This window comes from Dasypus novemcinctus, chromosome 15, assembly GCF_030445035.2.
Source record: "Dasypus novemcinctus isolate mDasNov1 chromosome 15, mDasNov1.1.hap2, whole genome shotgun sequence".
Classification (NCBI taxonomy): Eukaryota; Metazoa; Chordata; class Mammalia; order Cingulata; family Dasypodidae; genus Dasypus; species Dasypus novemcinctus.
Genome location: NC_080687.1, coordinates 59,638,670 through 59,650,055, shown reverse-complemented (window position 1 = coordinate 59,650,055; position 11,386 = coordinate 59,638,670). Strand labels below are relative to the sequence as shown.

Genomic DNA, 11,386 nt, shown 5'->3' with positions numbered 1-11,386 from the left:
CCTCTTGACTTCACTGAGCTGAAATATTGCAGGCTGTGTGTTTTGCAGTGTCTCCAATTAATTTCTGACCTTGTTGCTGCCTGGGTACAATGAGACAAGTAAAGGGTGGAAAACAGATTTAATTTTGAATTTCCTGACTGCTGCAGGTTTGTATCTCAACTTGAATATTACTTAAACATGTTATTTTTGGTCGATGACATTTATGTAATGCACTGGGCAAATATAATTAAGCTGGCTAAGTTTTTTTCTCAGCTGTCCTCTAAGATCTTGTACGGGAACTTGGAGTTCCAACAGGAAACACCTGTATGGTAGTTGTATACCAAACCTTCTCAGAGACTTAATATATAACATTGTTCCTGAGTCTCACAAGCTCTTCCCTAAATAGAAATGACCAGCTCTATTTGAAGGCAGTGTTTTTAATTATTGATGAAAACCCAGCCTCTTTGCTTAGAATTAATCAGGGTCAATTAGGCTTGGCTATATGAAGGGTCAGTCACATCATCATCATCTCTTCATTCTATCATTTTATATATATATACACACACATATATATATATACACACATATTTAACTTAACCAACTTTTTTTTTTTTTTTTTTTTTTTTTTCATGTCAGACGGGTAATGTGCCGACGTCGTAACAAGGTTGGAGGGAGGCACATCTCACACAAGCGCGTGAACACCCATTCATCATATTTATGAACCACAAAAGGATCAACTTAACCAACTTTTATTGAATGCCTACTCTTTAGAAGGATTGTGGATATATATAAAGAGAAGTCAGACCTGGATGCCACCCTCAAAAAATATTAAGAAAGAAAAATGTTGTTGTCTTGAATAGAACCCAATCATCTATTCTTACTTAGACATAAAAACAGTGGATATTTGGGTAGACTTTTACTTTGTAAAAAATAAGTCAAATGCATGCTTTTAAGACCCCATTCTGATCTTCTGTATTTAGAAATATAGTGAATTTGATATACTAAAAGAAAAAAAAGTCCAATAAAAAATTTAGAAAGGAAGAATGAACATGACAAAGCCACACTTTGAAATAATAACTGAGTGATGAAGTGGGAGAAATTCTGAGTCAAAAACCTAAGAAGGTGTTGGAAACAAAAGTCATAACTCAGGCTGAAAGTGAGGCTATAGTTTCTGGGAAAAGTTGCTGATTTTCCTCACTTAGGGGTTTGAGTTTTAATAGTTTGGTGGGCTAAGGAAACAAAGTCTTGAACCAACAAATAAGCAGTGGCGTCGAGACACCAGCATAAGGCACCCTTAGGAAAAGGATGGGCCAAAACATTTCATCCTCTGCAATAGGAAAATGACAGGGATATTTATCAGTCTCAGCCTCAGCTCAAAATAAGAATAATTTCCTCCAAGAACTGATAATCACAGACTGCTCTACTTTAGGTTTAGAAATTTTATTTAAATATAACTGAGAGGTCCAAGTAGCATCAAGCTAAGAAATTATTTTCAAACGTCCAGAGACTAATAGTAGTACAACCTCATGTAATATAGCAGAAGCAAACACAATTCAAGTCTATAGTGACATATATTCAACCTAGGCCACTTAGCATCCCCATAGATAAAGCATTAACTCATAATTCAAAATTACAAAATACATTGTATTTGTCAGGGTTCTCTAGGGAAACAATCGACAAGGGATATCTGTCAAGAGTAAGATATTTATCAGTCTCTCCCGCAGCCATGGGGATGGTTCCCCAGGCAGGCTGCAACCACGAACTCTGATGAAAGTCCAAAAAAGATTCTTGATGAGTTCTGGGAGATGTTGGCTGTCCAAAGATGAGCTGGGAAATTCTTTCTCTATGCTGGAATCACTTCCCCTTTTAAGAGAGTCAACTGATTGGGTTAAGCGTCACTCACTGCTGATGGCAATCTCCCTGATTGATGTAATTATAACCATCTATCTATGATTTACCACTCCAGTAAAATCAATGGTGAATAAAGTCCATAAATGCCCTTGTATTAAAGTTAGCCCAGTGCTTGTTTGACCACACAACTGGGCACAATTACCTGGCTGAGTTGACACGATAGCCTAACCATCACATATATAAAGAAAGAAATTAACATAAAAAAGTGTCCATCAAAACAACTAACAGGATATTACTGCCCTAGCAACATCAGCTATTTGAATCATTGGATAAAGAATATGAAATTAAAGTGTTTAAAATGTTTAGAGAATTTTAAAGTGAGCAAGAAATAAGAAAAGATGATGAAAAAAGAACCAGGAACCAAGAATATTTGAAAATATATAAAATAGATATTCTAGAAAAGAAGTTATAACTGAAATTAAAACTTAGTGGAAACATTAGACTTCCACTTTCAGATAAGATTAAGTAACAAGGACTTTATAGACTTTCACACCTAATAAAACTAAAAAATGATCAGACTATACAAAACAATGGTTTTTAAGACTCTCGATATCAAGCAACAAAGGACAGTGATTTCTGTGGAATGAAAAACAAATGAGGTGAATCCTGAGAGTGAATGTGGCTCAAGCACTTGAGCATCTGTTACCCACATGGGAGGTCCTGGGTTCAGTCTCCAGTGTCTCCTCGAAACAAAAAAATAAACAACAGGTGGTGGACTTGGCCCAGTGGTTAGGGTGTCCGTCTACCACATGGGAGGTCTGCGGTTCAAACCCCGGGCCTCCTTGACCTGTGTGGAGCTGGCCCATGTGCAGTGCTGATGCACGCAAGGAGTGCCCTGCCACGCAGGGTTGTCCCTCATGTAGGGGAGCCCCACGTGCAAGGAGTACACCCCATAAGGAGAGCCACCCAGCACAAAAGAAAGTGCAGCCTGCCCAGGAATGGTGCCACACACACGGAGAGCTGACACAACAAGATGACGCAACAAAAAGAAACACAGATTCCCATGCCGCTGACAACAACAGAAGCGAACAAAGAAGATGCACGAAATAGATACAGAGAACAGACAACCAAGGTTGGGGGCAGAGAAGGGGAGATAAATAAATAAATCTTTAAAAAAAATACAAATCCTTTAAAAAAATAAAAATAAGCAACAAACAAACAAGCAAACAAACAAAGGGACCAACTCAGGCAAGCCAATGTGGCTCAGTGGTTGAGTGCCAGCTTCCCACATACGAGGTACAAGGCTCAATCCCTGGCCCCAGTACCTTCAAAAAAAAAATGAGATGAGTCCTATGATTTTCCTAGATGGTCACCTTGGGAGAGTTTTAAGGCCATGGTACAGGGAGGTAGAACCCAAGGAGAGCTAGATAAGAGCCCTAAGATAAGGAGACAGAGCTGACTATCTTGGGAGACCAAGAAAGCTGGAAATTGTAGGACAGAGTACTTGACAGGAGAGGGCTACATAGCAAAGAGAACTCTAGAGATACACAGACAGTCCCCCTCAATTATTCAGCAGAATTCTGGTCAGCCTAAGCATATGAGGAAACTACTGGGCGTCGGAGCCTTTTAACCACCCAGAATTAATAGAGGTAATAGTGTCTGAGACTTTCCCACTAGCCAAACTAGAAACTCTCAAGATTGACAGGACAAGATATCGAGAAGGGTCTTGTTTCAGTAGTGTGAAATAAGTTTCCTTAAACTGAGCATTGCTCCAGTTCCACCTACAAATCTTTAAAGTTAGACTAAAATGACTAAACTTTTTCCACATAACATAACTTTATTCCAGATAGAGCTCAAGAATATTTAGATGAACACAAAATACTGAGCATCCAACAAGATGAAATTCAAAGTATCCTGAATCCAACAAAAACTTGTCAGGCATCCAAAGAAGCAGGAAAAGTCAACCCGTAATGAAGAGATAAATCAATCAATCAAAACCACATCAAAATTGTTCCAGATATTAGAATTATAAGATAAAGCCATTATCTTCTAATTATTATTACTTAATTATTATTATTTATAACACTATTATTCCATATGTTTATTTAATTGAGCAGAGATGTAAAAAAAGAACTTCAGTAAACTTCTAGAGATGAAAACTACAATGTATGAATTGACAAATTGGATAAGGGTTAACAGCAAATTAGAAGCAGTAAAAAAAATATTAGTAAAGTGGATGACATAGCAATAGAAACTATTCAAATGAAGCACAGAGAGAAGACAATTTTAAAAAATGAACACAGAGGAGTGGATGTGGCTCAAGTGATAGGGCTTCCACCTACCATATGGGAGGACCTGGGTTCGATTTCTGGGGCCTCCTAGTGAAAAAGAAGACGAGAAAGTGTGCCTGCATGGTGAACCAGTGCCTGTGCATCAAGCCAGTGCCCATGCAGCAAGCTGAGTGCCCACGTGGTGAGCCAGTGCCTGTGCAAGTGAGTCACCCAGCAAGGTGATGACGCAACAAAATTGAGATGAAGGGGAGAGTCAAGGTGAAGTCCAGCAGAAACCAAGAACTGAGGTGGCACAGCTAATAAGGAAACTCTCTCCACATCAGAGGTCCCCAGGATTGAATCCCAGTGAATCCTAGAGGAGAAAAAATGAAAAGAGAAAACCAAAAGGAGAAATAGATACAGAAGATCACACAGCAAATGGATATAGACAGCAAAAAACAGCAGGGTGGGGGCTAAGAGAGGGGAAGGGGGGAAAATAAATAAATAGATAAATCTTATATTTTTTAAAATGAATTGAGTGTTGTTGAACTGTGAGACAACTCTCCCAGTGGCCTAATATATATGTAATTAGAGCCCCTGAAATTAAATTCAGAGATGTGGGACCAAACAACTATTTTAAGAAATAATGGCTGAAAGTTTTCCAGATTTGATGATAACTATAGACTCATAGATCCAAGGAGCTCAATGAACCTCAGACAAAAGAAACTTAAAGAAAACTCCACCAATGTACATCATAATCACATTTCTCAAAACCAGTCATAATTAAAAATCTTAAAAGTAAGCAGAGAAAAAAAGAGACATTATATATAAAGAAGCAAATATAATGATGAAAGCAGATTTATAGTCAGAAACAAAGCAAGTGAGAAGATATGGAGGAATATCTTTAAGGTCCCCAGAGGAAAAGAAAAATAACTACCCTAGAATTCTATACCAATAAATAAAGATGAAATGGAGACATTTTCACATGTAAAGAACTGAAAGAACCATCACCAACAAAGCTGCCTTAAAAGAAATGTTAAAGAAAGTCCTTAAAGCAAAAGGAAAATTATACCAGATGGATGTATAGTTTTACACAAAGAAATGAAGGGCACTGAAAATAGCAGGCACACAGGAAAATTTATAACAATTTTTAATTTAAATATATATAAAAGATAATTGACTGTTTAAACAAAAATGATAGCAATATAGTGTAGGCTTTACAACATGTTTTAAGAGCACAAAGGTTGGAGGAATTGATTACACTATTATATATTCCTTAAACTACATGTGCAGTGGCATAATATCATCACATAGAACTATGATATTTAAATACATATACTATAACCCCTAATGGAACCACTAAAATAACAAAACAAGGCAGTCAAAAAGATAAAATAAATCATAAAAAATTCAATTAATCAAAAAAGCAGGTAGAAAAAGAGGGAAAAGGGAACAGAGAACAAATGGGACTAATAGAAAACATATAGCAGAATGATAGAGTTTACATTAATATCTATAATCACAGTATATGTAAATAGTCCAAATATTCTCATTAAAAGACAGATTGGTGGAATATATAGAAAAAGCAAGCATCAATGAGATGCTGCCTACAAAAAATGGAGTTTAGATATAACAACATGAATACGCTAAAAGTAAAATAACGGGAAAAAAAGAGATACCAAGTTAACAGCAATCAAAACAAAGCTGGAGTGATTATATCAATACACATTATGCAGATTTTAGAGCAATGAATATTACCAATTAAGAAAAGCTATAAAAATGCATCTAGATAGGATAAAAAGTGGTAAAACTGTATTTATTCACAGATGACATGACATCATCTGTGCAGAAAATCTGATAGAATCTGCCAAAGACCACAGGAATTAAAGTTTGTAAAATACAAGATCAATATATTCAAATCAGTCATGCTTCTATATACTGGCAACGAAAAATTAGATATTGAAAAATACTATTTACAGTAGCATTAATATTAAGAAATATTTAGAAATAAGTCTGACAAAAATGTGAAAACCTGTACACTGAAAACTGTAACACCTGGATTAAAGAAGTTAAAGAAGACATAAATAAATGTAGAGATATATTATGTACATGTACATGTACATGGGTCAGAAGACTGAATGTTGTTAAGATATCAATTTTCTCTAAACCAGGGGTTCTTAAGAAGGAGTGCATGAGCTTGAATTGAAATTCATAAAAACATTATTCTTGTATTCGTGTGGGTGTGATACATTTATTAAATAATACACAGTATAGTGTGGACTTAGTAAAGGGTTTTCAGTTTTCACCTGACTGGCAAAGGGATCCATAGAACAAAGAAGGCTAAGAACCCCTACTCTAAACTGATCTCAAGATTCAATGCAATACCAATAAAAATTATAATGAACTCTATTGTAGAAATTGAGAAAAGGATTCTAAAATTCATACAGAAGTGAAAAGTACTTAGAAAAGCCTAAACAACCTTAAAAAAGAGAACAAAGTTGGAGGACTAATATTATCTGTTTCAAGACTTACACAATTTCATAAATCAAGACAGTGTGGTATGACATAATGACAGAAAAATAGATCAATGGAACAGAATCCAAAGCCCAGAAAGAGATACACAACTAATTTTGACAAAGGTGCAAAGGCAAATCTGGGGAGAGAGGATAGTTTTTTAAACAAGTGATACTGGAATAATTGGGTATCTATAATCCCTTCCCCCCAAAAATGAATTCCAATTCATACCTCACATCATATATAAAACTTAACTCAAAGTGGATCATAGATTAAATGTAAAATTTAGAACTAAATATCTATTAAAAGAAAACATAAGAGAATACCTTTATGAAACTAGGCTAAGCAAAAATTTATTAGTCATGATACCTATAGCAAAATCTATAAAAATAAATAAACTAATTAAAATTCACCAATATTAAAAATGTCCAGTCTTCAAAAGGCATCTGTAGCAGTTTGATATTGTTTATGAATTCCAAAAATACATATTGGATTGTGTTTGTAAACTGGTCTGTTCCTCTGGGCATTTTTGATTGTATTAAATTCAGAGGTTTCACATGTACTTGAATAAATGATGATAAAGGCTTTGATTCAGCCACGTCAGTAAGACTTTGAGTCCCTGTCCTCTTGGTGGGTGGGGACTCACAGAGAAAACGACAAGAGAGTTGGAGTTTTGATGCTGGAGCCCCAGGAAGTAAATACACAGAGAAGCAGATAGATGAGGAAATAGAGAAGGCTCCATTAGACATGACAGTGGCCCTGGGAACAAAATGAGCCTGATACTCTACAGCCAACTTAGTGAAGATAGCAGAGCAGCTGAAGCTGGAAAGAAATGAGCCCCAGGAAAAGTAACAAGCCTTATACTAACCTGCAGGTGAGAACAGAAGGACCTGGGACCATGGGGCCTTAGGAGGAAAAGGGAGGCTGAACCCTTACAGAGACCAGCAGCCATCTTCCTCCACCACGTGGCAACAGACTTTGGTTAGTGAAGTAATGTACGCTTTATGGTCTTGTGACTGTAAGTTTCTATTCCAAATAAATATCCTTTATAAATGCCAACAGATTTCTGGTATTTTGCATTAGTACTCCTTTAGCTGACCAATACAGTATCATTAAAAGAATGGAAAGATACACTACAGACTTGGAGAAAATATTTATAAATCCTATGTCTAATAAGAAGCTTATGTCTAGAATATATGAAAAATACTTTCAAAACTACATAAACTACCCAATTTAAAAACAAAAACAATGGTTAGCTTAGTAAAGGATTTTAACCGAAAAAGATAAACTGATATCAGGTAAGTACAGGTATAGATGTTTAATATTAGGCATTAAGTAAATGAAAATCAACTCCATATGTGGTACAGATACACACCTATTAAATGGTTAAAACTGAAAGAACTGAACATTCTATGTGTTTGCAAAGATGTGGAGGAACAATTGGAATTGTATACAATCATGTTGGAAAACAGTTTGGCAATCTATTAAAAGGTTAAATGTAAACCTATCATATTATCTAGACTTTGTATGTCTAAGTATTTACGCAAGAGAAATGAAAGCATATGTCCATACAAAGATTTGTACATGAATGTGCATAGGAGCTTTATCTATAATAACCCCAAAATGGAAACAACTCAAACTGTCTATCAACACGTGAATAGAAAACAAATTGTGATATAATGGAATACTGTTCAACAATAAAAAATAAATAAACTATTGATATATAAAACAACATAGGTGAATCTCAAAATAATTACGCTGAGTAGAAGAAGCCAGACAAAAAAGGAGCAAACGGTATCATTCCTTTAATAGAATATTCTAGAAAATGCAAACAAATTTGTAGTGATGAAAAAGAAATCAATGCTTGCCTGTGAATGGGGATGAGTGGGAATGTGGATTACAAAGAACCATATAGAAAATTTGGGGAGTCATGATATGCTCATTATCTTGATTGTGGTGTTGATTTCACAGATATTTATATGTGATAAAGCTTAATAAATTGCACAGTTTATTGTATTACAATTAAACCACTAAGCTGCTTTAAAAAACTTAGAAGGAAAATGTATTAACATTTTAATGCTTATATATAAAATTACCACAAACACAGTGGCTAAAAACAACATAAATTTATTATTCTTCAATTCCGTAGGTCAGAAATCCTAAAATCAAGGTTTTGGCAGGACTGGGCGCTTTCTGGAGACTCTAGAAGAGAACCTATTTCTTTGACTTCCCAGCTGCTAGTGGCCATATGTATTTCTTGGCCTTTGGCCCCTTCCTCACATCACACCGAGCTCTGCGTCTGTCATCACATCTCTTTCTTGACTCTTAACATTTTACCTTCCTCTTCTAAGACCCTATGATTACATCGGGTCCACTTGGAAAATACAGCATAATTCCCATCTCGCCATCCTTAACCTTCCCTGCAAAGGCCCTTTGCAATGTGAGGTAGCATAGTCACAGTTTCTGGGGCTTAGGACATGGATATCTTTGGGGAAAGGGGCACTATTAAATAGTACATTTGAAATAGGTGAAGAGAGAATTACTAAATTGGGAGATAGATCTCATGAAATTATCTAGAATTTAGTAAGGCACAATGAGACAAATTATGGAAAAGATGTCAAGAAATACAGCATAATATAGACGATTTAATATATGTCTAATTTGAATTCTGGAAGAATAGAAAAAATAGAATATGAGAGGTACAATATTTAAAGAAATAATGGTTACAGATTGCCAGAACTGGTGAAAAGAATGATTATTCAGCTTCAGTAATTATAAAGAAATCCAGCATAAATAAAAAGGAATTACAATTAGATATCTCATTATGCAACTATAACACCAAAGGAAGGCAAGATCTTAAAAGCAACTAGAGAGGGAAATCAGATTATCTATGTAGAAAAATCACTTAGCTTCTCACAACAGGTTAATCAATAGCAACTGGAACCCAGACAATATTATAAAATTATTCTTAAAGAGGTTATAAAATTTAAGGACCACTTAAAACTGTACAAACAGCTAAAATATTATTTAATATTGAGGATAAAAGAAATATATGCTTAGTCAAACAAAATCAGAAATTTTATCACCAAAAAATTCTGAAAATTGAATTTCTAAAAGATGTACTTCAGAAAGAAAAAAAAATGAACCTAGAAGAATGATTTGATTTACAAAAAAATAGTTTAACAAAATTGGTAAACATGAGTGCCAATCTAGACCATGTTGGGTTGTATAAAACAACAACACCAACAACAATAACAAAATGTTAGAAAGTAAGAAATAAAATAGAATTAAAATACTGGAAATCAATAACATACGAGGAATGAATATAGATTAAGACCAGCATGGTTGAGAAATTTTTCTCCAGCCATGTTCAGTACATAGTTACATATGGACTAGGCAAAGAGTTGTATGTAATTAAGTTGGGGTTTTCCTAGGAGACTCTGTCTAAGGGTAAGAGAAACAAGTGGATGAGGGTATATAACAGGAAGTTATTTTAACTAGGCCCCAAGGAATCTAAACTGAGAGGACGAAAGTGAAGATATAAGGGATATAAGGGTCAGCGACAAGGTGGGAAATTCCAATGTAGTCAAAGAATTATTGGAATTTGGGTCTTAGGGGCAGTGTGCTGGAAAGATAGGAAGTGTTGAACAGGGAGTAGGATGATTGCACCTGAGATAATGACGGGGGCTATTGAGATGTGTGTGATTTAGGATTTTTTTTTCTTTTTTCTTTTTTTTCTTTCTTTCTTTATTTTAAAATATGAGGTCCACATATACCCCCCAACCCCCTCACCCCACTCCTCCCATAACAACAACCTCCTCTATCATCATGGGACATTCATTGCACTTGGTGAACACATCTCTGAGCACTGCTCCACCACATGGTCAGTGGTCCACATTGTAGTTTACACTCTCCCCCTGTCCACCCTGTGGGCCATGGCAGGACATACAATGTGGACTGTCCCTGCAGTACCACCTAGGACAACTCCAAGTCCTGAAAATGCCTCCGCATCACATCTCTTCTTCCCACTCCCCACCCTCAGCAGCTACCATGGCCACTTTCTCCACCTCAATGCTACATTTATTTCCATTACTAATCACAATAGTTCCAGAATAGAATATCAGTAAGTACACTTTAATCCATACTCTATTCCTCCATTCTGTGGACCCTGGGAAGGTTATGTCCACTCCACCTCTATATTGAGAGGGGGCATAGATTCCACATGGATGGTGGATGCAATTCTCCTGCTTGCAGTTGTAGGCACTCTTGGCTCCCTGGTGTGGTTGTTGACCTTCTTCACCTCCCTGTTAGTTGGCTGGGGTAAATCCAATAAACCAGAGGGTAGGAGTTGCAAGTCTATTGAGGCTCAGGTCCTGACTATCACATGGACAGTCCAGAGGTTCAGGTCCCCTGAGTATGCACTAAACCCCAGCACCAACCACAGGTCTGGTAAAAGTAACAGGAGAGGCTTGTGAATAAAGATCACATCTGAGTCCAACTCCATCACACTCAGGAACACAAACTCCAAAGTAGGGCCAACTGACATAGCACTGAAGTCCATCTGCCATGACCATAGAACCTATGGGTCTCTGCAGCCCTCAGAAGAACCAATACCTGGGATTGTATCTACTTTAGCTATCTCTGGGACTCTGCTGAGGTATGCATAAGGGTGACCCCTCTGATGACCTCCCGGCTCTTTTTTGGAGACTTATAGCCATATAAACTCATTTGTCCTTTCTATTTCCCCCTTTTATTCAAGGTCAAAAAGTATT

At 36.3% G+C, this 11,386-nt stretch overlaps 1 non-coding gene across 1 annotated transcript; it reads right to left on the bottom strand.

Annotated features, from left to right (window-relative positions):
• Window positions 1–609: 609 nt before the first annotated feature.
• Window positions 610–713, bottom strand: LOC111765867 (small nucleolar RNA U13). Its single transcript, XR_002798088.1, has one exon. It is a non-coding gene; the product is annotated as a small nucleolar RNA U13 (small nucleolar RNA).
• Between the last annotated feature and the right edge of the window lie 10,673 nt (window positions 714–11,386).